This window comes from Varanus komodoensis, unplaced genomic scaffold (assembly GCF_004798865.1).
Source record: "Varanus komodoensis strain SLA01 unplaced genomic scaffold, ASM479886v1 scaffold9, whole genome shotgun sequence".
Taxonomy (NCBI): domain Eukaryota; kingdom Metazoa; phylum Chordata; class Lepidosauria; order Squamata; family Varanidae; genus Varanus; species Varanus komodoensis.
The window spans coordinates 30136624-30160851 of NW_025336598.1; positions in this window are offsets into that span (position 1 = coordinate 30136624).

Below are 24228 nucleotides of genomic sequence, written 5' to 3' on the forward strand. Positions count from 1 at the left end.
GATGGAGAACACAAGCCTCCTGAAGACATGGACCTGAGGACCCGTCATTACAGCCACAGGCTGGACCAGTTAGGGGTTCTGAATGCAGAATGGAGCCACACACATTTTCACAGCGCCCCACCTTGCAGACTGGCCCTGAACGGTTCATAAGCGAAGCGTTGGGTGAAGGGGGACAGAGGGGTCAACACTTCTCCTTGTGTATATTCAGAGGCTTGTGAATGCTTAGATTTCCTGTGTAGAATAAAGACTTTTACAAAAAGTGCTGGAGTGACTGTCTTGCTTGGGAGGGGATGCCCAGGTGCCTAAGACTGGCCTCTGTACCAGAAGGCTGGAGAGTGGCCAGTGTAAAGCATCCCATTTAAAGGGGTCTCCAGGTGTGGAGGAAGATCCAGGAAGTTAGAGGGCAGTTTGCTGCTTCCAACTTACCCAGTGCCTCTTCTGGGTAGGTTGGAAGAAAGCTTTATTAACATCCCATATGTTGTGGTAATGGGCTGCCCTGGGTCACATTCTGTTCTGTAATTTACACAGAAGTAAACCTCCACACTTGTCTTTTTTGGACACTGTCAAAATCTGCCTAATAAACATTCTCTCCAAATTTCAGTGCCCTACCATTCAGAATTTTCTTTCCAGAAACTGAAACATGCCTGGAAGAAGAAAATGTCCCAACATTTGCATAAGACTAGTTTTGTGGGGTACTTTCATATGCCAAACAAAAAGCCCCCAAGAAGGTAAAAAAGGTTAACTACAGGTTGTCTTACTCTCCTTCTGAAAGCCAGGAATCTGAGCTATTTAACTTCTAGCAAATAGAATTAAAACCTATCAAGAGAAAACTTTGTTATCCTGGTTAAATTTGTAGACCAAACCATTCTTATACAGATTGAAAGCTGACTCTCAAATTAGCTGTGCTAGATGAAATCTGAAATCCATTATTATGCTGATTCAAGCTACCTAAGGGAAACAGTCATCCAGATAAAGGCCCTTTCAAATGCAGCATTTGCCTTACCTGAGGCACTTTTGTCAGGGATCAAAAATGAACCTTTTCCAGCCAATGTGTATGTGAGTTGGTGCAAGATGAAAGTAAAGATAAAATAATGAAACATATGGAAGAACAAGTCCTGCTGAGAAGAATTAGTGTGGCTTTCACAGAGGTAGTTCCTATCTCACTAATGTTTTAGAGTCCAATAAACAAGGTAGATCTGGTAGACATTGCTTACTTGGAAGTTCAATAAGCTTTCAGAAAAGGATATCAGTAAAGACTCCTAGGCAAACATGCCAGTAATGGGAGAAATGAGGTGGCTTCTTATGGACTGGTAACCAAATAAAGAATAGAAAGCGAAGAGTAAGGGAAAAAAGAGGAAGGTCAGTTATTACATTGGAAGGATGTCAATGAGGCCTTCAAGGATCTGTACTGGAACTAATATTTTTAAGCTTGTTAAGGGTAAGTAGTTAACTGGCCAAGTGCACTAGTGACCTCAAATTATTTGAATTTCAAGGGTAAAAAAAAAAGCAAAAAAGATCCAAAAGAATCTCTCCAAATTGTGGGCTTGAGTATTGAAATGACAACTGCTGTTCAGTGCAAGGGAGTATAAAGTGATGTGTGGTGGGTCAACAAATCCTAACTTTACATACATACTGTTGGGATTTGAACTGGCAGTTACTGACCACAACAGAGGTCTAGGGCTGTCAGCTGTTACGAAAATAGCCGATTCCATCTTTATCATCCTCTCCTTCTGCCTCAGCTCGCTGTTGCACGTCTTACTTCTGTACTGCTCTTAGCTGTTGCAGTTCCACCGCTCTGTCTAAAAACTCTTCATCTTCTTTTGTTTCCTATGCGCTTACCCGTTTCTCCTTGGCTAGCTTAGACTTGTGGCATGTGTAGGCCATGTTGACCTCAGGCAGCAAAACAAAGATTGCCCAGATGTTTCAGGTCACCACCACTGAGGGGCCTTCTCAGTCCTTTCTGCGGCCTTTTTTGATCTAGCTCGGGCCTGTTGTGAGAACCAGCATTTCCCCCTGTCTTCCCTGAAGGTTAACAACTCAGCCCTACCAATAAATGAGAGGGTGGTACAAGGAAGAAAGCAAAGGGAGGGGGGAAACTAGGGGGAAGGATTTATTTATTTATTTATTTATTAAGGGAAAAGGCTTTGAAAAGTTGGAAAAAAGCTAGGGACCGCCTCTTTGACTCCCACTGAACTGCCCCACCAAACTCCTGTTCGCTCCACCTGGGAGCTTGGCTGCTTGTATCCCAGAGGCCCTAGACCAGCTGGGACAGCTTCCTCTGATCTACTCAGCTAGGAATCAGGAAAGTCTCTGGGGAATCCCTGTCCATGGAAAGTGGTATTCACCGATGAAGAGCAAAAAACCAGTTTTGTCTCTGTCACAGTAGCGACGAGTGAATTTTAGTCTGGTCTAGATCCAGCGTGGCACAGTTTTCACAGTGTTGGGCTGAGGCTTGGGTGTCCCAAGTTCTAGTCGCCACTTGGCAATGAAGGTTCCTAGATTACTTTGGTCCAGTTATTGACACTCAGTCTAGGCTGCCTCACAGGGCTGCTGTGCAGATAAAATGGGTTTATTGCAAGAGGAAAAAAAAGTGGGAAAGAAATGTGATGTCATAATGTAATATTAATAGTACTTTAGTTTTCCCAATAAATTTGAATAGGTGAAATATCATACATGCAATCGGGCTGAGGGCTCAACCTGCTCCCTGCCACTTGCCATTTGACTTGGTGTGAAAAACCGTTTACTTTGTCCTGTGTAAAACAGTTTGAATGGTCAGCAATGCATTGCCAAAAAAGGTAAAAATTGACATATTAAAAAATGCATGTGCTAAGTTTCTCACAGGGAGAAAATCTAGGCGAAGTTAAACAGAACGGCCGTACATCTCACTGAAATGGCGAGGGCAGTGACCAAGTCATTTGTGTGCCCGCTCAGCCTGCAGCAGGGAGACCAACTGTGGATGGGCACTTCTGCTCTCCCCTCACACATTTCTTTACCTTTCGATGGGGCTTGGGCTGGACAGCCTCTCAGACAGAGGATTCCTCTGTAAGGCAATGCAGGACACTGGACAATAGAAACCAGTCCTGGCCCTTGGACACTGGGCAGGAACCAACAGGGCCCCTGTGCTTGTGCAATGGGTGTAATGCAAGTGCAAGCGACTTCCAGTGAGATGCCAGTAGCAGAAGTAGGAGCCACAGGTCTCCCAAGAAAGCCCGCCATGCCAGCTTCCACGCTTAGCGCTGTACTTTTGCTTGCATTCTGCCAATGCCCAAGCTGCACACGTGCGGCCCGCTGGTGATTAAGACTGGATCTACGTGCTGCATCGCTAGGCAGCAGTGATGTGTCATCCTCTCCTACCTCCAGATCAAATATACAGCTTGCAATCATGAAAACACAACAGCAAAGGTAGAAGATCAATACTTACAATGAAAATCCATTTTTCATTGCCATTACTTGTCATTTATTTGTATGAAAGTTTGGACCCACACTAAAAGTTTTTACTGTCTGCATAATGGTGTTTGCTTTGGAATCCTGCATTTTTAGTTGCCGAACCTCCTAGAGGACTTACCACTCACCTGAACACACCCCCTCCTCCACTCGTTGTCACTGGCAGGGGAATTAACAGCACTGACAGAACACCATGGAGAATACCAACGCGCTTAAAATAGGCCCCGTTCCTTCGTTCAGTAAAGAAGTCTCCAAAGAACTAAGGAGCCCATGAACTACTGTGGAATGCAGAACAGCTGCTGTGCTCACTACAGAGTCCCTGAGCTGATTGTATCTAAGCTTATTATTGCAAGGCGCTATGGGACATGGTGACTATCAAAGGAGCTACTTAAAAGGAAATTCTGCTCTAGTCCATAAATAAAATTGCCACATTAACAATACAGCAACTTGCTGAATAGTTCCCTGTGAAAGGAACTTCAGGCTTGTTGAGAGTATTTGCTTCTACAGCAACACACTAGGAATGGGCGCAATTCAACAGCCATTCAAATATGGTACTGGGTCACATTATATTATTAGAGTGTATGCTGTAGCTGAGATGAGGCAGAAATTCAGTCAGTTCACATTAAAATGCAAACTTGCCGAGTTTCTCACTTTTGAGCCAATACGGAAACTGAAACTCAGTTCTCCTTTGAAATTCGGAGTTCTTCAGATGGGATTCTCAAATATAAAATGTATACCCAGGTGGATAGATTAAGGGAAGTGCACACCAAGATGCCTCTATTTGTGAAAATAATGCTAACGCATTATATTAGGAAAATGGCTTGCAAAAAGTGCATATTTGGCAATGGTGCGTAAAATGGTGCATAAAACACATTTTTCAGAAGAAAAGCACACTCAATTTGTATGAGTTTTCAAGCGTACGAATACTTTAAAAAACACAAAATTTGGGGCAAAGCAAGCTTATGTTTGGAAAAACTAAGAAAAACCAAAACTGTGCTATTTGTCCATTCCTAGCAACTTATATAACTTCATCTCATTCCTTTTACAGGGATTTGTTAGACAAGAGGTTTAGAAGTTTCACAACAGAATATATCCACCAGGGTGTTTCCTCACATATGCATTCGTCAGCACATTTTCAGTGGCCTCGATATATTGTGAACCTAACAGCAGAAATCCCCTCACAAGTTAGGTTTGCCTTGGAGAAGGGTGGGAAACACCAAACTGTTTTATGCCAGCAGAGTCCAATGAGAGTTTTATCCTAATAGGTGGCCCGCTAATATTTTAAGCCAATAAATAGAGGCAATGGAGCATCATGCTGTATTTATGCCAGCATTGCCCCAGAGCAACAGAGTTTTGACTTGCTGCATGAAATCGTTATGCGAAGGCTGTTGCCCTAACTATGGAGTGCTGGTTGGTGACGTCATGGGGCCAGAAAGCTGAGTGCACACTTCCCTTGGAGTAAGCCCCACTGGGCTGAGTAGGGCCTACTTCTCAGTAAACATCATAGGATTGACTGTAAGCCTCTTGGGCCTAGAGACATAGGAGTGATGTCTTAAAGGGTCAGATTTCTCTGAGTGCATCCCATGGGTTCTACAGTGGACTGACTTTCCCAGCTTGCCCAGCGTCCACAGCTCTTGCAGAGCAATTGCTTACTTTTTGTATGGATGTGCAGATTTAGCTGCAGAAAAATATGCTCAGTAAAAAGAACACCAATAAAATGTGCCAATCGCCCTCAGACTGCATGAAAATACATGTTATGGGAGAATTTTGCTTTTGTTGCCATCTCACATATTTTCAGGAGCACAAATGTGAGCTTGTGCAATTATGTGAGAGCATCTGCACAAATCCTGAGTCTACAAGTCTGCAAAAAACTTGCTCCCCAAACTTTCTTTGCCATTGCACACCCCTGTTTGCAGCATACGGCTTCAAGATAGAGAATCCCACTGCAGATGCAGCCACCTGCCTGCAGTCTGATTCCTGTGCCACTCTGGGACATTGACATTGCAAAATCAGTCCAGGTTAGTTGCCCACTTTATGTCTAGCAGATCAAGCCATTAAACACCTTTGATCAACCAGAAAGGTGCCCAGTTAAGCTGTTCTTCTTCAGAACTTGCTTCTATACACATTTATGCAAATTTGCATTCAACTGATTTGAATCATTGATTCCTTAACTAAACTAAAACTTCTAAAATCTCTTGATCATTATTTCTTTAACTGGGTGACAGCCAAACTGGATAACCCTAAAATGTCTTCTGATGCCATTTGCCTATGCCCTGTTCTTCTGCTCTTACCTTCCTGCTTCCGGCTACAGGTGGCTCAAATCGACTCCTCAGATCGTCCAAGGCAATATCAAAGCGCTCTATCCTGCGGCGGGTGCCTGGAGGATCTTCCTTGTATACTTCAGTGGAGAGGTTGTCCTTTGGATGAGCTTTGCTCATGGTTCTGCTGGAGTGACTGCTCTGTTTGCTTACTCCCTGCCTTCCTCCTGCAGACGCAGAAGTTCTGCTCTCCAACCTTCAAGCCTGAAGAGCCTCGGTAGCTCTTCTGTCCACATCAGCTCTTCTTCCATATGGAAATTGTGAGCATGGTCCACATGCAGTACAGCTACACAACATCTGGAGAGGGTGTTTTTAGTGCCTTTCCCGTTCCCCAGTTTTGTTTGAGAGGTCTGCTGGATCGACTTTTTGGTAAGCACCAGGCTGACCTGAAAAAACAAGAGAAGAATGTGGTCGGAACACATGGAAGGAAGAAAGAACAAACAGGCTCAAATCCTGGCCTTTGTAGAAGGCCAATGATCTCTGTAAAGGTAATCTGCTTCTGCCAAGGTTGGTTTGGGGCCCTCAGAGGGAAATGAGATTATAATCACTTGGATCTTTTATCCATAAGGGAGGAAATGAGGCTAAGGTTTCTTGCAGAGTTCAACTGTCAAGGACATAGGCAATTTCCCATAAGGAGGGGGAAAAATCCAAGTTTTGAGGAAATACATAGAGGAAAATATATAGCTGTCATTACAGAACAGAGCTTTGCAGTGCAATTCACATTTATTTAGAAGTAATTCCCCTTGTGTTCTGTGGGGCTCACTCCTAAATACACTTATTTAGGATTACAGTGTTAGAAAATATCTGGCAAAAGGAAGTTAGGGAGTAAAACATACATTCATTGTTAAAAACCTGAAATAGATTTCTCTCTCTCCTGGAAAGAACAACCACACATAGTCTGAACTGCTTCCAGCATTTCCTGCTCTGAAACAAAGTGATACTGTAACTGCATTTGCTGAAAATTATCTAGAAATATAATTGTCTATTAGTGTCAATAAGAATGATAGGTAGCTAAATTGATCCATTAAATAAGTTGCTGCAGGGAAGGAATCCAAAAATAGCATGCTAATCAAAGTAGGCTATTACCCCATTTTTTCCCTTTTGGGTAGCTTTATTAGCACCAATCAAAAAGTTACAAAGCTGAGGGCAAATTTCCACTTTCTTCTACCATTCCGTTCAGTTTATAAAGATAAAACACTATTTTATAAGAGTAGGTAAGCATTCATATACATTCCCTTTACTTTTCCGGCACAATCTCCCTAAGTAATCCAGAGCAGATTCAGTTTGATGCTACTGGTGCCAGATTTTCAGCATCTTGCTACTTATAATTGTCTAGTGAGACATCACAACTAAGAAACAGTTCCTTTTAAAATCATAAGGACTGTAGTTGAGCTGCATGCATTCTTCTCTGAGAAAAGTAAAGAAGTGCCTGTGTTGCAGAACTGGGATGCAGCCCAAGAAAAGATGTTGTTCTTATCAGGATTTGTTAGTAAAGAGCAAGTCCAAGACATTTTACCTTCCACTGTGGCAGCATTTCATCTTGTCCACATGGCTTACAGTACTCTAGAGCTTCTTATGAGCAGCAAGGCTGTAGTCAAATAGGGGAGCCCAGCCAGGATGTGAACACTCTGCAGTGTTTCTCCTGCTCCTTGTACTGCACAACTTAAAAAAAAATAAAAAGTGGCAGTGTCTCGGAATAGTCAGGTCAAGTTGCGACAAACCAGGTTCAGGCTGGACATCAGGAAAAGCTTCCTCACGGTCAGAGCAAAATGACAGTGGAACCAGCTGCCTGGAGAGGTGGTGGGCTCTCCCACACTGGAGACATTCAGAAGGAAACTGGACAGCCATCTGAGTGGGATGGTGTAAACTGGTGTCCTGCAACAGCAGGGGACGGACCCGATGGCCTTCATGGCTCTTCCAACTCTAACATTCTATGATTCTATGAATGGAACTAGTAGGAAGACCAGGATGGAACAGGAAGCCTCAAGGAGCTTCCCTTCCCTTTCTCTTTTCAATATTGTTAATTCTGAATTTCAAAAATTACAACAAATCATAAACCTAAAAACAATAAAATACTTTACATTGCATAAAGTCCCTAGAAACAGTTACATATAAGTTTCAGCAAAGGCAAGCCAAATACCTTTACCCAGGCATCAGTGGCATCCAAATACCACCTACTCCTTCAAAGGTTGAAAGAGTTAAAAGATCTTTAGGCAGCTGCATTACTGCAGGTGGCTGTTTATCTTTCCGGTGTTGCATTATCACTAATTCAGCTATCATAAGAGTACAGAAAATCCACTTATATTGACCTTGTGTTAAGACTCTAAGTGGGTCAATAGTTAAGTAAAACATGTACATCTGTAAGTATTACAGAGTGCAGAGAGTAGGGTTAAACCTTAGAGCACACCTCTGCCACAACTATAATCTCCACCTCTTGCACAATTAATACCAAGTCTCTGGGGCTCAAAGAGGCCGATTTCTTCTTCTTGCTGTCCCCTCATCCACCTTCTTTTTCCCCCTTTCAGTTGGCATGTCAGTATTTCTGTAAAGTCACAGGTCCTTGTCAGTCCTCTAGGTTGTGTGTGTGTGTGTGTGTGTGCATATACACACAAAATGATCAACTTTTGCATACTGTAACAATCAGCTGCCCCTCAGTCCCCACCTCCCAGCGGCTGGAAGGGTTCACTTCTCCACCCTGCTTCCCTGGTGCCCCAAATCTCAGGGCCAGACACTGGATTCAGCACATGGCAGCCCAAGCGTTGGGGAAAAACCAATTTGTTAAAAGACAGAATAGACAATATGGGATGGAGGGTCTTAAAACACTGCAACATACAACACACACAACAACCCGGGAACCTTCCGTGAAAGTAATTAGGAGGGTGGGTACTCAGAGGAGGGCTTTCTCTGCGGTGGCGCCTAAGTTATGGAACGTGCTCCCCAGAGAGGTCCGCCTGGTGCCGTCGTTATTTGTTTTTCGGTGCCAGGCGAAGACCTTTTTATTCAAGCGGCATTTTAACTGTTAATATTATTGGATTTTATCTGGCCAGGGCAGCTTATTTTATACTGTATTGTTGTATTTTTAATTTAATATTTATATTTTTAATTTATATTATAATTATTTTAACTTAGTGATGTAAGCCGCCCCGAGGCTTCGGCGAATGGGGCAGCATAACAATGTTTTAATAAATAAAATAAATAAACAATGAGGGAAGGGGAGGGAAGGGAAGGGAACAGGGAATTGAAGAGCAGCAAGTTCACTGGACTCACACCACTTGGCTGCCCTGCAAGACACCCAGGCTGGTTGGCCACCTCGGACTAAAAACAGCAATGCTACCACTAACACCATCCACAATACCCAAGGTAGCCTCCTTCCCTGTAGAACAGCATGGCGTTCTTTGGCAGAGCCTCCAGCAGCAACTGGGAACTTTGAGGAGGGGAACTCAGAGACTATCAGGGTTCCTCTGCGGTCCTCTCCTCAAAGAGCAACCCTGATCTGTCCCAGGTCCCTCATGGGGTAACATCTCCTGACAATACCCAGATGAGAATTGTATGCCCTTTAGGCCTGAAATCTCCAGCCTTGGGGTATGTGTGTGTGAGAATGGCTCTGTCCTTGGAAGTAATTTACCGTTACTTAAGAGCTTCTTGCATTCTAGGCATTATTGGGGGTCCCGTGGCCTTGGCACCTTGCTTTCCTTGAATTGTCACCTGAATGAAGTGGCCAGCCTCTGTATGCTTCCTTAGCTTAGCTTATTACACATACCTAGGTAGTCCCCTGAATGTGTAGAAACATTTGCTTTGTTTTGGGGTGGCCTCATTTCACTTCCAAACAGATAAGCATTTGCTCGCCCAAGTTCTCTATTAGCAGGAATGAGTGTAAACAAAGGCACTTCAGTACTGAATCCACAGAAGTTCAGGGTTAGTGTCTCATCTGCCATAATTGATGCATTTATATAAAGGCAGGGCTAGTTTATTTAAACACACAGTGTAAATGCTCTTCTCAATTAGCTGTGTGTAAATACATTTCATTGTATGAATCAAGGAAAAAGGCAGGGCAAACTAATCTAAGCAAACATGGACCAATTCTGCTTTGAAAAGGGATTTACACGTCTCTTACCTTCCACTGCACTGATCTTGCCTGGGCCCTGTGACAGCTGAATTTAGCTTATTTAACATATGGAAAAAGTTAGGGGACCGGTATATGCATATGGGTAGAATGAGAAGTTGTTGCAGAATTGCTGCAGATATTTGAACAACACTGAACATTATTTATGCATTTTTAATCACTGAAAATGTTTGGCTTCTTCTAACTGTTGCTGTTATGAGCTATCAAAGTGTCCTTTACCTTTGGCAACCGTGTGACTGAAAGCCCTGCAAAATGCCCTGCCCATGACAACTCTATTCAGCCCTGCCAAGTTCAAGGCTGCGGCTTCTTTTATGGACTTAATCTGTCTTATATTTGGTCTTTCCTTTCATTTTCTGCCTTTGACTGTCCTCAACATGACTGTCTTCATCAGGGAGTCTTGCCTTCTCAAGATGAGTCTAAAGAATAACAGCCTCAGTTTTATCATGTTTGCTTCTAGGGAAAGCTCTGGCTTGATTTGATCTGCGACCCACCTGTTTGTCTTTACGTGTGTCCAGGGTTTTGCAAAGCTCTCCTCCAGCACCATGTTTTGAAGGCATCCATTTTCTTCCTGTCAGTGTTTTTCACTGTCCAGCTTTCTAACCCATACATAGTGATTGGGATTACAATAGTCTGGATGATCTTGGCCTTGTTCTCCAGTGAAATGTCCTCACACTTGAAGATCTTTTCTAGTTCCTTCATTGCTGCTTTTCCAACTCCAACTTTTTCCAACCTCCTTTGAATTTCTTGGCTACAGTCTCCCTTTGATGGCTGTGCCAAGGTATGCGAAATCTTCCACAATTTTGATTTCTTCATTATTGATAGTAAATTTCATAATTTGTCTAACTAGTCCACGAAAAGTGGGGTGGAGATTAGGTGGACATCCCTGTTGCCAAAATACTTCAAGGCCTGAACTTCTGCCTTTACAGCTACATTATCTGAGCTATATAGAATCAGCTTAATCACACAGAAAGGAAAGAAATCAAGGTAATCAATTGTATGCTTATCCTCTTCCCAATAGTGCATCCATTGGTTAGCATCCAATATAAATCCCACTCCGAGTAAATCTAGTACAGTTAATGAGGCTTGCATTAAGCATTACTAATTTAGGTCCCACTCCTATCAGTGGATCTGCTCTGCGTAGGATTTGCATTGGATACAAACCCATTGTTCCTTAGAGAAAAGGTGTCATTTGCTGAACTGATCTAATGCTAGGTAAAAATGGAAAGACTTAATGATCAGTCCTAAAAGGCCAAGAAGAAATGCTGTGGGGTTCTGCGTCTGTGTTTCCAAATGGTGAAAATAGAAGCCTTTGAATGCTACTTTCTTAGCATCCCCCAAGGGTTGAACTTTTAAGCCAGACCTATTATATGATAATTAATGGAGAGGCAAGGCGTCAGGAATCACCGAAGGGAGAAATGTGCTGGTACAGTCGGGATCGGCTAATTGGCTTGCGAGTTAAGTATGTCATTCGGCTACTTCATATTTCTGGAGTTGCTGGCAGCAGTGTTCTTGTCTACCAGGAACGAAGCAGCAGCAATTTTATAATTACAGGGAAATCTCACTCCAGGTGGGGGTTAACTAATGGATGCTGGATAATCTATGTACTCTGCACTTGAAGGCTATTATGACAGATGAATGCTGGGCTGTCTCAAAATGGAACAGCAATCAGCAGGAAAAGCAGAAGCGCTGCATGTTAATCTTCTGATGCAATAAAGGGGAAAAGCCACTGTTCTTCCTACCATTCTGTCATTTTCTTTTTGTTTAGTAGCCCAATAAATTTGTGAAAGGGAATATTCAGTTCTCAGGGGTGTCGTCTGACTGGTGCCCGTGGAACTACTTCAGCTTTTTCAGATGGCCACTGAGACATCTGATCATTATATGTACTTCATTTGCCTTCGCAAAACAAGTTTTCTTAGCTTGTTCTTCACTTGCACAGCCACCCTGTGGTCATATCTGCCGCCCAGAAGAATTAGGAATTCTCGGGCATTTCAGACATAAATGTGGTCATGTGACGGGGCGTTATGCTCACATGACTCCAGTCCTCCGTCAGCTTCACTGGCTTCCCATTGAAGTCCGGGCCCAATTCAAGGTGTTGATTATGACCTATAAAGCCCTAAACGGCTTGGGTCCTGGCTACCTGAACGAGCGTTTACGTCCGTATATGCCCGACCGCCCTTTGAGATCTGCGGGAGAGTCCCTTCTCTGGGAACCCTCCATGAAAGAAATTAGGAGAGTAAGTACTCGGAGGAGGGCTTTCTCTGCGGTGGTGCCCAACCTATGGAATTCACTCCCCAAAGAAGTCCTCCTGGCACCGTCGTTACTGGTTTTTCGGCGCCAGGTAAAGACCTTTTTATTTAAACATCATTTTAATTGTTAAAACATATGATCTGGCCAGGGCAACTTCTTCTTCCTTCTCTTTTCTCCTCCTATATTTTTATTTACTTATTTTATACTGATAATTTTAATTTTATATTTGTAACTCAGTGTATTTTTTGTATTTTTGTATTTAATGGTAATTTATTATGTTCTATTGTATTTCAATGTATTTTATTGTGTTGTAAGCCGCCCCAAGGTTTCGGCAAGGGGCGGCATAGAAATGTTATAATAATAATAATAATAATAATAATAATAATAATAATAATAATAATAATAATAATGTGGTCATGCAAGCCCTTGGATGGTTTCCTGGCTGGCAACCTAGCCTTTGGGTTGAAAAAGTTCCGCGTGTCTTATTTTAGAGGGTCTTCCAAAATGGGGGGGGGGTGATGTTAGGCCCACCAAGGGGTCACCATCAAAAATAGCATTTTCCTAAATGTTATTCATAAATGTTTACGCCCTCTGCATGCTCACTTTTAAGTATTTCCCACCACATGGCATCCCACCACTTTCCCTGCTTACACCAGTGCTGTCCATCTGGGTGGAACGCTGAGAACAAGTTGACTTCTGTTCCTGTGACAAGCTGAACATTGATCAAAGTTACCGGGTGGCATGGAAGATGTGTGGTAGAGGTATCATTTTTCGGGTATCTGTGGAGCAGGAATAACATCTGCTCCCACTTTTCTTCCATATCAGGAGAGGGTGCTCTCAGCCCCACTGACGCATTGCACGACTGTGTGAGGAGAACTGTGGCGCCCCAGGGGTTCTCCTGATCCTGACAGACACAGTGGCCACCCCACCATCTGTATGCTCAGATGTCCTGTGCATAGACTCTCTGTGGGTACAGCTACATGTGCACAGAGAGCCAAGCTCTGTTTGCAGGGCCTATCCTGAGATAAATTATCACACAGTTTATTCTTTAAATCCCTGAGATCCATTGCCTGTTATTCCCAGAGTCAGACATGGGCATGATGCTTGTACAAAGTTGTCCCTCAAGCCCATGGCTGAACTTGAATATGAATTCAAGCTACTCTTGCCTAAGGTGAACAGCTTTGGACAGGTTCATTATTCAACTGCTAAAAGTAACCTGTGTAGCCAAGACTAAGATACTCATAGACCTTTTGCCTGTAAACGTGTAATGCTAATAATTTACCTCTGCCTTACTGATGTAAATAAATGGCTTTATTATAGGCCAGAAGCATGCAAAGAAATTTCAGCAGCTTTCACACTGGCCTTGTTAAGCTGCGTATGCACGCACAGCAAAACACCGCGAACAAAGTATATGCGCTGTGTAAATGCTGGTTGTGGAGCTCCGGTAATTCTTTTTTAAAACAGAACAAAACAGCCTTGGGGCAATGCCAGTTTGGGTATAGGAACCTTGTAGCTCTTTCCCAACTCATCTTGGCATTGCTGATGCTTTTCCCCTGCTAGTAAACACACATCAGGATCCCATGGGAGGAAAACATGTTGGGTGGTTGATTTGAGTAGAAATAATGGAAAAGGAATCAGAAACCTCTTCCGTTCCACTGCTCCTGAGCTCAGAATCTCCATCCCTTACAATGGCTTTTCATTAAAACGGCATCAGAACAGCAGGTTGTTGCTACATCTATTTGCCCAACTGATGATGTAGTGAACTGAAAACACTGTGCAAACCTTCACAGCCCATTCGGCATTATCCTGCTCCAGCCCACAGAGTTTTGAGGTCCATTAACTGTAGCAGAAATGAACTGGGAAGCCTCTATACACGTTCTGTTCTCTTTAAATCTACTTTTAATGGACTGAGTTCTTTTGAGAACTTTGCTCCCATTTTTTGTGTGTGCATATGTGGAGACGTAAGGAGATGAAGGAAACTTGGTTGCAGAAACCAGATGCGTTGCTACAAAATGGAGAATACTTGGCTCAACAGTACTGTAGATGAGAAGGATCTTGGGGTTGTTATAGATCGCAACCTAAATATGAGCCAGAAATGTGATATAGCTGCAAAAAGGGCTGCACAATTTTGGGCTGCATTAACAGAAATTATCACTTCCAAAATACATGAAGTCCTATTCCCCTGTACTCAGCACTAGTCAGACCTTACTGGGTACCTAAGTTTAAAAAAATGTGCAGAAAAGCTAAAAAGGGTACAGAGAAGGGCAACAAGGATGCTTCAGGGACTGGAGGCAAAGTCCTATAGGAAAGATTGAGATAACCAGGCATGTTCAGCCTCAAGAAGAGAAGACTGAGGGGTAGTATGATAGCCCAGCACCAGTACCTGAAAGGATGTCACAAGGAGGAAGTACAATATCTCTTTCATTCCAGAGTGAAGGACAGGGAATAATCGACTTAAGTTAAAAGAACCCAGATTTAGACAAGGCACCAGAAAGCATTTCCTCACTGTCAGAACAGTATGACACTGAAACCTATTTTCTGGGGAAGTTGTGGCCTCTTCCTCACTAGAGACACTCAAAAGGTGCCTGGATGCTCCTCTGAGTGGGATGGTATAACTCAGTGTCTTGCAGTAGCAGGGGACTGGACCCGAAGGCCTTCTGGTCCATTCCAACTCTTCTATTGTATGATTCCATGATTCATAAGATCATCCCATATTTCATTTTTTTTAAAAAAATGCTACTGCCCAGTAGTCAAAATTTTCTGGTTGGTTCACAAAAATTGCAACCACAAATGCAAGGTAATAAAAACATGACATAAAATCAATGTGCAGCAATTTTTTAAAAATTAAAACCAACATACCGGGACCTGCTATGAACAGGATGCCCATCGCATGCTGTCAAATGCATAAGGGTAAAGGAGAGACTCAGTCTCTTGGCAAAAAGATGCTAATGCTGGCAGCAGAAGAACTTCAGTGGGGAGAACTTTCCACAGCCAGGAGGCATTTGCAGAGAAGGCTTTCATGCTTGGTGCCATTCTCAGTCCTCAGAGGGGGATGTCTACGTCTGGCTAGTTTCATACTGAGAGTGGCACTCAGTGAGGTATTGCAGACCTGAGCTATTTATTTGGCCTTTAACACCTTGATTTGGGCTTGGAAATGTGTGGGTAGTCAGTGCCAGCAGAACTGTTGTGATATTCTTAGACATTCTGGCCCCTGATTTCCTTCTGGCTGCTGCATTTTGCACATCTTGCAGCTTCTGAACAATCTTAAAGGGTTGCCCACAAAGAGCACATGGCTATAATCTAACTTGGACATTACGAGAGCAGGTGTTACTAGAGCTAGGTTATCTGTGACCAGGGATATAGCTGGCCCACCAGTCAAAACTGGTAGGAGGCACTCCATGCCATGGAGGCACATGGGAATGATGACTCTCCAGGGGGACCCCTAAGCTATGAACTGTTTGCTTCAAGGGGATTGCCAGCCCATTCCAGGAGACACTGAGCAACCCCCATACAGTCTGAAAAATCATTCACTAACAAGCATCTCAGCTGTCTCCCAGTCTGTTGTTGCGGCCACGCATTATCCACAGCATCACCAATGGAGATGAAAAGGAGAAACAGAGCTGGGTGTCATCGGTGTACTGATAGAAACACCCCCAACTCCAGATGAACCCACCCAGCAGTTTCATGTAGGTGCCACATACCATGGGAGACAAAACCGACATGGTACAACATCCCCCAGGTACCACCTTCTCAACACGGCCATTGAAGTAGAAGTGGAACCACTGCAATGTAGTGTCCTTTACTCCCACCTCAAGCAGTTGCCTCAAAAGGATTCCTCAGCTGATGGCACTGAGAGACTCAGAGAGCTCGGGGATCCTTAATATCATTTAGGACAACTGAGGCGATTTCCATGCCGAAACCCAGCCCAAACCCCAACTGAAAGGGATCCAGATAGTCACATCCAAGAGTGCCTGGATCTGGTCAGCAACCACCCACTCAAGGGCATTTGCCACCAGCCTGAAGTTTTTAGGATCTTCTTGGTCCAGGGAGGATTTCTCCAGGAGTGGTCTTACTGCCACCTCTTTCAGGCAGCCTTGCACCACCCTCTCTCACAAGGAGGCATTAACCACAGCCCAGCTGGCTGTTCTCTTGCTGCCCATTGCAATAAGTCACGAGATGCAAGGATGCAGTGCAGGAGTGAACGCATTAACCTATCCAACCATGCAATTTTTTGTCATTTGAAGAAAGCTATGAAAGAATATGATACTTACTGCTTGGAGATGTAATATCTGTTAGGGATGAATGAATCTGTCAGTTTGACTTTTAAAAACAAAAATCTCAAGTTTTTTCCTAGCCCTTTTATGAATAAATGTGCATACTTTGATATGCTCTTTTCATGTAGCCAATGAAAAGTTGCAACCATTCGATGGAGACTGGTATTCCCAGCATGGAGAAGATTATCTCACATCTGTCTGCCATGCAGCTGTTTAAGATGAGGAACTGCTCAGAGAGAGAGAGAGAGAGAGAGAGAGAGAGAGAGAGAGATGGCTATTGTAATACTACAACTCCAAAAAATGGTTGAATAGACAGGAATTCAAACCCAGACCTTTAAGAAGTAAGCACTCCAAGCATGCTACTTTGATGGGTGTATTTGTCAGTTTTGCTTTCTTCCGCATTCAGTTAAAACTCAAAACAAATGCCTGAAGGCCTTTATCTCCTGTTTAGGATGAAATCTACCACATTTGGTAAGTTTTTATCTTTAAAAAAATGAACTGGACAACATTCCTATCTATACTAGTATGTATCACCCATTCACATTGATGCTATTGCACAATGTAATGCCATGATTGTCCAGTGAGGGAGCTGCCGCCATGCTGCCATGGGGCAGTTTTGGCCTGGACTCCACCCTGTTTCGGGGTTCTGGAGGACAGCTGCAGGGACCCCATGGATACGGAAGAGGTCCTCCTCTTCTCAGAATTGTCCGTCCTGCCCTATGTGTAAAACAATAAGCATAATGGGATGTGTGTGGGGGGGTGCAGAGCTGGTCTGTTTCTCCTCCTCACATTTTTACTCTACCCTCCTTTAGAATCTTGCTCACTTGTAATTATTGGTGCATCTGCATGTAATTGTTTTGCGCATCAATTCTATCTTTCTGAACCAGTGAAGGAACAGCCTTCTCAGTGTATGTCTCACAAACATACAGACAAGCCATGTCCCTTTGTTTTCCCGTTGTTGCAGCAGAAATGATTTATGCCTTCTTCATTATTTCTAAAATGAACTTCTTCGTTCGTGTTGCCCAGCTAGACCCCTGGCAGACTTGCCATTAATCAAATCCAGCCAGAGCCAGATGGGGTGCCGCTGCCTGTGTTTCCTTGGCCAGACCTCCTATCGCTGCTGCACTAGAACCCTGCTCCTGCTCCAAGGGTGGCCAGTGTGGTGTAGATGATCAGACTTTCCACACAGCCGTTTTCTTCCCAAGTCCCACCACCATCTTTCTTTCTCACACAGGAATTTGTAAAAAGGAGGAAAATGTGTATTGGAGTCACTGGAAGGGTTCTCCTTCCCTTTTTAACTCCTTGCCTGGGGAGGGGTAGAATTTTGAGAAGCAAATAAAAGGGGATCCATGCTTCCTCCATGTGCATGCTGTTTCTGATGCTCATTGGTGCTGTGCCACCTATAATATCACATTATACAGTAAGTGTAACATGTAGTCTGACCCTGAGTGGAATCACCAGGCAGATGCTAGATTTGATTCATCCTCAGGGTCAAGACGGAAATCAAGTGCAGTGAGGGAGAATGGAGCTGTACGAAAGAGAGGAACAAGAGAGAAGTGTCACTTCTGGAACAAGGGTCTTTAAGCCTCTTGTGCAATTTTCGGCAAGAGCTGCCAGAATTCAGGAAGTGTAACGAATCTGATGGGTGTGAAAATCCAGCAGCTTTCCTCCACTTGGCCCCTTGAGTCCACTCTGCCAACCTTAACAACATATAGCCTTCCCCTTTAAAAACAGGCTGTGATTTACACCATTTTAAAATAAAAAGCTGCACAAAAATGCACCCAATTCAGACCTCTGGTTTGCGACATCTGCAAATTTGCACAAATTGTGGAGTGGAGGCTTGGATATTGCATACAACTAAAAATAACTGTAAGAAAAGCCAAGAGAGCCATGGAGGACTGTATGCATATGAATGGATGGCTTTCCTTCCCTTACCATGCTAAATGTTACAACAAGAGCAAGCACAACGACAGCAACATGACTCTACTGGGTTCCGATTTCTGCAAATTTATAGGAAGGCCTATAATGAAAATGGAAGCGAAATGTATACCGAGTGCCAAAAGGGTGTCAGGTGTGGCACTGAGTGAAGACCCTTCCAGTCCATGCCTGGACTGTTGACAGATTTCCAGTCAAGCCGTGCTGGCAGGACATATCCAGAGTTCATGCTAAACAACCGCTTGCAAAGCTTTTGCCAGCCAACCACCAGGACATGATATTTATACACAAATTATATATGGTTCAGTGGTTTAATTATAAAGCAATTATAAATCTGACATTCAGCCATGGTTATCCATCAGGAGGACAAAATTCACTATGACTTGCAGCTCTTACATGAGCAATAAATTTGATCATAGCACTTGACCTGATTTTAAAACAGCTTCCAAGATACGTGTTGGGTGTGAAGCTCTGTCGGTAAAATTCTCAATCCACTTTTTAAAACAACATATGCAAAGAATCTTCAGTTTGTTTTTTACAAGGGTCACTGAAATCTTAACATTTATTGTACCTATAATCCTCTAACTCTCACGATCTGTTCCTAGCTGTTTAAATCATTACACAACATCAATAGCGATTTATTCTTAATTACATGATGAAGATTTGACATTTGGGCCTGACATTTATTTTCATTCTTTCCCAAAATTTGTAGGGGCTTAGCATCTGGAAGGGAAGATGTATTAGAATGAGGGCAAGCAACTTGGATACTGGCCTATATTGAAATCACAATTTTGCACTTACTTGTCAACATCTACACCCTATTTTTAAGCATGGTTACATGCAGGTAAGTTCCACTGCCATTTATGGTGCTTGCTTTTAGTGAAATATACATTTGCAATGTGTTTTATTTGCATATTGAGATCAGCTGTTTTCGAATTTATGTTCATTCTCATCATGTCAATCGTCATTTGCTTTGTTCTTTCAAGGCATGGAGATAAGCCTGCAATCCTATGCACACTGGGAATAAATCCCACTGAATGCAGCAAAACTTAAGTCTGAGTAAATTATTATCCTTATTGTTCTTGCTGTCGCTATCGGTGTACTACAATTGAAGGCAAAGCTTCCTTAGAGCAATTTGCAAGATACAATTATAAAACAATAAAATATGCAAGCCACCAAAGCAGAAGCCTAACACTTACAAAATAATATTGGTTCTGTTTATAACATTAAAATGGGTGTGCATTTTTTGAAGTATCACCTGATTTTTGAAGATAACACAGTTATTGTTCATTCAGGCTTTCCTATACTTTCCTACGGAGGAATTAATTTATATCCTGGGCATGGTTCCAGGCTTCTGATAGCTCTTGGGCAAGACGCCTCCATGGGTCTCCATGCCCCCCGAATCTACCTTCGCACTGCCGCCTTTGCCAGGGGCCATTGCCGCTCACCCTCCGTCTCATCCTTGCTACCCTCGCTTGCTTCCTCTGCATGCGGAAAGCCAGCGAGCAAGGGGGCAGTGGGGTCCACTGTTCCTCCTTTATTTATTTCACTAGATTTATATCCTGCCTTTTCTCTTTTAAAGATCTCAAGTGGCTTGCATCGTTCTCCTCCTGCTGCTCTCAATCTTATCCCCACAACAACAGCTCTGTGAGGTAGGTTGGGCTGAGAGTCTGTGACTGGCCCAAAGTCCTTTCACTACCACCACAGTTATCTGGACTAGAGTGAGAGGTAGGGAGACACAGTGGGGAAGAGGAGAAATTCCAGGGTTCTTGCTACTGGCCCTCTCCTGGGGTCGGGGTCCTTTGCAGGTGCCCAACCATACTTACCTTTGACACCGGCCCTGATTTGACCTCCCTCTCACACACTGTATGAATCTGGATAAGCCATCAGGTAGGACCCCAGTTACCAAATGTCAGTCAGTGATTTATACCTGAAACCAGAAGTGAGGAAAACCGAAGAAACGTCCTCAAATGTTCAGCGAAAGCCTACAAGCGACTGGACTCATCCACTGACCAAGGACCCACTGGCCTTGGTGATGCTGCCCGGTTGGGTGGAGGAGCCATGCCGGGTTCCTTTCTCGCCACTGCTGCCTATGCAGCCCTTGAAAGTCCAGTGCAGGGTGTGTGTGTAGGGGGGGATGTATTTGTGATGGCGGCAATTATGTAATGGGGCCACATGCCAGCCTTGGGGTGGCCTGCCCACTGCCAGCAAAGCCTGGCATGTTTCCCCAGGACTAGTTCGGTCCTGAAGCCTACTTTAACTTGCATGAGAACAGGATACGTTCAGAATGACCTCTTCCTGTTCAAGCCGATCTGGGTTTTGAGTCTTAGATCTCTGTCCTGCTGCTATCAGATGCTGGGTGGGAAATCCAGGAGCCAGGCCCTTTCATGAACCCAAAGTGTGTATCGGATGTCCCAAGGGGTGTGCCTAGCTTTTCCTGGTCTGTCAGAATTAGGATATATGCGAAATGCATTTCAGTTTATTTTTCTTAATTCCGGATTTACCTAGTTCACACCTCCTGAACCAAACACAGGGTCAGATGCAATCTGTGGTCAAAATCTGCACATTTCTGAGATTGTAAGGTGATTTGCAGACCAAAACTTTGCATGCATTTATTTGAAAAAGTGCACATGAATACCCATTGGTAGATGGGAGAAGAATGTATGCATTTCAAGGAAGTGCACAACTGATGTGTACATTTGGAAAAATACACACAAAAGCTGGCCTGGAGTTTCCTGCAAAAACAGAAAATGGAGCACGCAATCTGCTACTGGTTTGCATGGAAACAAGCTCTGAGATGGAATCCTTAGCACGTTAGTGAGTTCAAGTTTTCCTGATTCGCACATTCCAACCCAGGATTCACTAAATCCAATAGGCATTTTGCTGTTTGACAAAATACACATGATCAGTTTTGACACTTTGAAGTTGGTTGTTTTATGTACTGTTCTTATCATCTCGCTGTGATTTAATGCAATTTCTAAGCCGGTTACTGCCAATGGAAAAGCGGGATAAAACAAACAAAAACAATTGACTATAAATTCCTTGTAGATCAGGAAAAAAGTTCCATAATGCAAACATAAAAAATATTCACTCACAGTTCTGGACAGCTCCAAGATAAGGATTTTCAAAAAGAGTCAATTTATAATTCTCTAACAATATGTGATCCATACAGAATGCTTAACTATATTTTGACAAGTTGGGTTATTTTCCATGAGCACAAAAAAGCAACATAACTTTTATCACCACAAGATCATACACAGATAACTCAGCCAATTTACCTGACGTACAAACTGAGGCAAATAGCTCAGATTTGTAGGAGCAGGGGCAGAATTTCTGAATGTGGCTTTGTTGTCCCTGGCTGCAGAGAAACTCTTGCCTGGCCTCAGAAGGCAAGCCCTGGAGCCGATCCAGCAGATCCTGGACTGGACTGTTTCGGTAGGTGCTGCTGATTATCTGAGCCTGTTGGAAGTTTGACCAGATCAGTCTTGCTGAACACTAAGAACCTGCACGCCACTTCCAAGACTAGATGCTTCTCCTTGCTCCTGCTACAGAGTCCAAGACAGGGCTTCATCTTACTCCTGACTTTAGCCTCTCGTTCCAAGGCTAGGCTGTTCCTCATCCTAGCCCTGAATAACTTTCCATCTGAAATGTCCTAAAGGAGCTTACTCTGCCTATGGCCTGTGGCCCTGGGTGTGCACAGGAAGGCCACCTGGATGTGATTCTCTGCCTCTCCTTAGCAAGTGTATGCATCCTAAAATAACACAGCTGGATTTGGAAAATGACGTTTTCTTCCTGAGGCAAGTCTTCAAGCAATAATACCACTTTACTATTATAGGCATGTTTTGCAAATTACAGAGAGAAGATCCAGACCCAGTGAAAACTTTCTTCTCATGGCCTTCCTCCACAAATCTTAACTGGTTGCCTTTTTTCAGGGTTGTGTGTGGGGAGGGGGTGTTGAAACTAGAATCGGGGTGCAGCTGAGCTCCTTCTTTCACTACTTGGGCAGATGCAAAGGAGGAATCTCCTGTTTTGCTTTTCCACTTGGCCCCTGACTGAGTGATGAGGTGTTCTTATGTCCTTCCATAATGCCAGTGCTGTCCCAGCTATTTATCCCACTGATTTATCTGTGTCTGTGTGGCTTGAAAAGCCACAGTCCTTCTGTGATTAATTAGAGCCTTAAATGCTTACAGAAAACGGTGCTTCTGAAATACTCCCCATCCTTTTCCATGAATCACATCAAACAAGATCAAGGGGGGAAGGGCAGGGGAGAGAAGACCTTTCAAAAAAGAAGTAATGTAGACATAAGAAAGGATTAAATTATTTTAATCCTCTTTTGAGAAAATAATAGATTCCTTAGATTGGCATTTTTATATGCCACGCTACAGCCTGATGTAAATTTAAGTGGCTAAATAATTTACCTCTTCAGAGGCGGAAATAAAATGTGGAAAACAAGGACACTCGTTAATTCTTACAGTACTAAGCAGGTGCTTTAATTCTGAGGTATGTGTCACACACCAAGACATTAATTCTCAATTAGCATTCGGCACACTTTGTGTGCAAAATTGACGCATTGCTTCGTGTAATAGGAAAGGACAAGAATGCATGCATTATTCATATTCATGAAGAGTAAACTAGAGCCTGTGCATTTGTTTATTTTACTTCCCTTTATCTCCTCATTCTCATTTATTAGGAGAACAGTGTCAGGCACCACACCAGATAACCTATTTCCAGAAATCCATTAAGCTGCACATTTATAATAGGCTTATCTTACCCCTGTAAGTTCCTTTCGGCCAATGTTCCCTCTTGTGCCTCTGCTACAGCAGTCATGTACCTGTTGAAGGAACACTGGCAAATTTAAAAAGTTTTTGACTCACCAATTAGTTTAGCTAATCAACAGCCAGCAGGAGAGACATACATTCGATAGCAGCTACAAGACACCAAATCTTCTATAGCTTCGTCTTGCAAATCTATTATTTAATAAGGCCCGGAGGAAAGAAGCACCATGGTTGCCATACCTCTGGGCTGGACTGATGTGCTCAGCTTACACTTAATGGTGGCAAAAGCTGAAGGTAACAGCTTTTGTTACCAAAGTCTGCGGGAGAAGGAACAAAGCACATGCCTTAATAGAGGCTGAGGGCTGGAACACGCACACACATGATAGAGATTAGTATGTCCACGGATTCTTCCTCTTTTTTAATATCAAAATCCAAGTAGGAAATAATTGAGGATTTTCTTCCAAACACCTTGCTTTGGATGGCTGTTGATGTGTAGCATCATACAAGCGTATGAGCATGATATATATATATATATATATATATATATATATATATAGCGAATAGATTGCTGAGTAACGCCCCCACACTACCCCTACTGAGTAATGCCCCTTACTCATTATGCGCTCCATAGACACCTCTGGATCCTGGGCTCAAGAGGAATCTTGGTATCATCCGACATCATTTGGTGATGCCTGGAAATACAGGTGAGCATTCAACCATGTGGGAAAAAAATGGATTCTATCCAGTGTGAGTCAAAATTACATCCCTTTTGTTTCAGTCAGTCTGCTCTAAGTAGGACTAAGATAGGTTCAACTCCTTATCACATAACAGGCAATTCTAGATCCACCAATCACAAGAAGTTGTGGAGGTTGATCATTATTATTGTAAGGCAGATAAAAGAAATTGTGGCCCTTATACTGGCAAAGTTGAAGAATAGGGCTGCTATCTTATATCTATTAAGTCTCATTGAGCACAATGGGTTGCATTTCTAAGCAAACAATTTTAGGTTACGTTTGCTGTGGCCCCGTCCCACCAAACTTCACAGGTGTCTCTTTCCAAAATGCAGTCAATACAGTAGCTTTATCCATGAGTATTGCTATGCAGAGTAAGAT